This window comes from Solanum dulcamara, chromosome 5 (assembly GCF_947179165.1).
Source record: "Solanum dulcamara chromosome 5, daSolDulc1.2, whole genome shotgun sequence".
NCBI lineage: Eukaryota > Viridiplantae > Streptophyta > Magnoliopsida > Solanales > Solanaceae > Solanum > Solanum dulcamara.
Window position 1 is genome coordinate 41,568,829 of NC_077241.1, and position 4,047 is coordinate 41,572,875.

The window sequence follows — 4,047 nt, forward strand, 5'->3', positions numbered from 1 at the left end:
TTAGATCCCTTTTCCTTACCCCTCTCCTTTCATTAAAAGGTGTTGTATTATGTCTAATGACCTAAATAGAATAAGTGACTGTTGTAAAACAGTGCATTATCCACCTGATGACTATAGTAGGCATTTGGAGTTTAACCATTATCTGCTCCACGAATGTCCATTCTATAGAATCATGTGTTTTTTCATGTCAACCTTTACCATAAATGTTGTATAGATCCCCTGTCTTCAATATCTATTCACAATTTCATGGCTCAGTATCACATTGTCAGTCAAAGTTCATCCTGGTACAGAAGCTGACTAATTAGGATTCACTAGAGCTTCCATGACCGATTTCAACCTAGCAGTGATTACTTTGGATATTACTTTGTATATTGTTGAGCAACATGAGATTGTCATGTACTCACTTATTCTAGTTGGATTCTGTACCTTAGGTATGGGTGTTACTGAAGTACAATTGATAGGCTGATACATCTCACCAGTGTCAAAGAAATCTAGGACTGTATGTGGGATTTCTTTCCCCACCACTATCCATGCTCTTTTAAAAAACACAACATTTAGTCCATCTTTCCATAGAGCTTTTAGATCACTAATACCTTGTAGAATCAATTCATCTTCCCTCCTTGTTAATCAAGCTCCTAGATGAAGTTCTTGATCTCTATTTAGCATTCCACCTTGCTTATTATATTGGTCTCCACACTTGGTATGTAAAGAGTGTCCTGCCTAAGCAATCTCTGATAAAAACTAACTACCTCCTTCTCAATATCTTCTTGAGAATGCATAGTGATCCATGCAGCTGTAGTGAGTCTAGTTATAGTATTATGGGATAATCTACTTTTCATAAGTGTAACGAAGTAACCTATATTTGCATCACCTAGGTTCAGCCATTGCACCCTTGACTTTTGTTTCATATCAATCTCCCAACCAAACTTTATTTCTCCAATTGCTATCCCAATACATCCTTCCAAGATAGGACCTCACCAACACAGCATCCCTACACCCATACACATTCCATCCCTGCAACACCTGTAGCAGATCCACTGCTTCCAAAAACTCTTGAACCTCCTTGCTCCTTTAATTGTTATGTGCAGGCACATAAGATACCCTCAAAGGAGTTGCTCAATCCTTCTTTGGAGACAACAAGAAGCTGCCTACAGGTTTGTAACAAAACCCACAACTATCACACTTGGTTGTCTATTTGTTTGCTTGTTTGTGCAGGTAAACAAAGTCACAGACAAAGGGACATAACAACCACAATTGCAAGGGCCTCACCTACTCCCACCAACTCTCCAGGCATACATGTTGTATACCTTCAACACCTGCAGCAGCCTCCTTTCATCCAAGTATTTTGGAACTCTTTCACTGCTTTCATTGTTGAGAAGACAAGAAGATGGAGCACCAACAGACACAATGCTGAGTATACAACCTCCATTTGGAACTCTTGGCTTGCTTACTTGCTGATGTGCAAGCATATCAAACAGCAACAATGGACCCTTCCAAAGTGCAAGGCACCTTCAGACATACATTTAAGCCAGGGATTCACCCTTGGAACTCTTTCTTGGTTTAATTGTGGATGTGCAGGTACATCCCTGATCAGTCGACAACACTGGAACCACCAAACCAGCTGTTCAAGTCAGGGCTGCACCACATACAAAATGCATGTTACACATACTCTGTCCCTCAGCTTCCTTAACTACAACCCCAAGAAAGCTGGCTGCTATGGCTCTATTTATTTCCTATCATTTCACCCCCCTTAGCTGCTATTGTTGTTGCTACATAACTCCTTGGACCTACTTGGTACGATATGACTAAAAAGGGCAAAGATGAAAAGAATTTCCTCAACCCATGCGAGATAGAAGGTTCGTATACTTGTTCTTCTCAATGTAGCTATGCCTGAGTCGTAGCATAATTGAATAGGACTAGTGTAAGTTACTTTCTTGTATTCTCATGGAAGGGGAGAGTCTCCCTCATTTATGCTTTCTTAGTCGATTTGTATCAGGAGGAGTCCTCTCATAGGTTTACTGCTTTCTAGTTATAGTTAGCCCTTTTTGTATCGGGGATGAGTTAGCCGACCTTAATAGGTTAGCCGACTTATGAACCACCATAGGATCGGAGGTAAGGTTTATGTCCCCCTCCTTGTATTTTTATTTTTGATTTATGTTAAGGCTTGGGGGTGATGCTTAACTCCTGACTGTGCACGAGAGGTGGGAGCCTCGTGTAGGGTCTGTTCCCAAAAAAAAAAAAAAAAAAAAAAAAAAAAAAACTAGTATGCACCATAATATAGTCTATCATATCAATTTGTATTTATTGTAGTTGCTCCCTAATATGCTGGATCCTGTCCTTCACCCCTATATACTCACTATTATACAAATATTTGATGGCATTTTTCAAATATTTGAGCATCCACCAGATTGTCTTCATGCCCCCTTAGGTATGGCCTTGCCAATCTTGATTGACTAGTTTGAGAAATTCTGGGTGATCTACAATAGAATTAAAAAAAATTAAAAGCTCTCTAAGTAGTTTTAAAAGAGTTGTCCAGTTTCAAGCTTAGAGGGGTATGGTTAGACATCCGTGGTCTTAATTTTAATATAAGACCCCTAAAGTTGGAGAATCAAAAAATGGAGTTCAAAATAAGATTCTCTAAAAAATTCAGCTTTTTGCACTAGATGGGTTTCTCTAGCCTTGTTCACAGGTCGTATAACTTTCCACAGGCCGTGAAAGTCATCATTAGAGTGACCTTGGAAAAAGAGAAAAAGGGGGAATACTCCACAAAAGGGTTTACAGGTCGTGATGGACTCTATATACTGTAGAACCGTCCATTAACGGACTCCCCAAGACTGCAAATTCAATTGATAACCATGGTTGGTTCCACAACCACTTTACAAGCTGTAGTGGTCTCTATTGAAACCAAACTTTCAGAAGCATGTTTAATCACACTTCACAGATCTCCCCACAACCCATGAGCTCTCAAAGAGCAGTGATAGGGCTGGTAGAAGTTGACCCCTCAAGTCAGCCTTCAACCCTCCAAACCACAGCCCTCTACATAAATCATGAAGAGGTTGACGAGCCGTGATGTTGGTCCATCTAGGTCCCCCAATTAGTATTTTAGTAAGGGTGTTTTGGTCTTTTTCATATATCTCATTAATGTATTTGGATGGTTTTTGGGTACAAATCCTACTGTATTAACTATCTAAACCCTCCTAAATCCTTTATTCACTCCCATTTACCCTAAACACAAATCATATCTCTAAAGTTCTATCCCAAAGTTCATCTTCTTCCTCAAGAAAGTTTTCAAGGGATTTCAAATTGAAGTCTCCAAGTCAAAGTGCATTTAGGAATTTAATTATTCAATGTATGTGAGAATTCATCCATGGTACTTTCAATCTAAGGAGTCTAAATATTATCTCTAAATTCTCCTTTACGAATTATCTTCTAGCCCTAATTTTCATGAAATTGCATTGGGTGATCTCAATTATGGTTGATTTCATTATAATTGAGCTTATTATACATGATTTAATTTAAATTGTATGATTTCAAGTTGATTTTCATGGACCTATGCCTCATGCTATTTTCAAGTATGAATTTAAAGAATGTTGATCATGAATTGATAAAGGATTTTTATGAATGATTATCAAGGACCTATGAATGACTCATGAAAGTAATGAATGCTGATGAACTATGATTTCAATGATGTTTCAAGCAAGTATCTAAGGTTTTCAAGGGCTTATCTTCACATACTCATGTTAAAGATGGTGAAAGAATTTCTCACTGACTTATGGATTCATAAGGATTGAAAGGTTTTCTCATTCTTGTATGAATCAATTATGTTAATGAGCTACTCTTATGATTATTATATAATGATGGATTGGTACCTATTATTCCACTTCTCAATGATGATTAATGACTAGTAGAACCCTCTAGTCCCTAACTACATTTCCCACGTATGTTTTCCTTTATGGCCTAGATAGTTGATCCACAAATAGATTTCAGATGTTCTCACGGAGTCTACCATTACAAGTAGCCTCTTTCTTCTCGAGTGCAAGTTACATT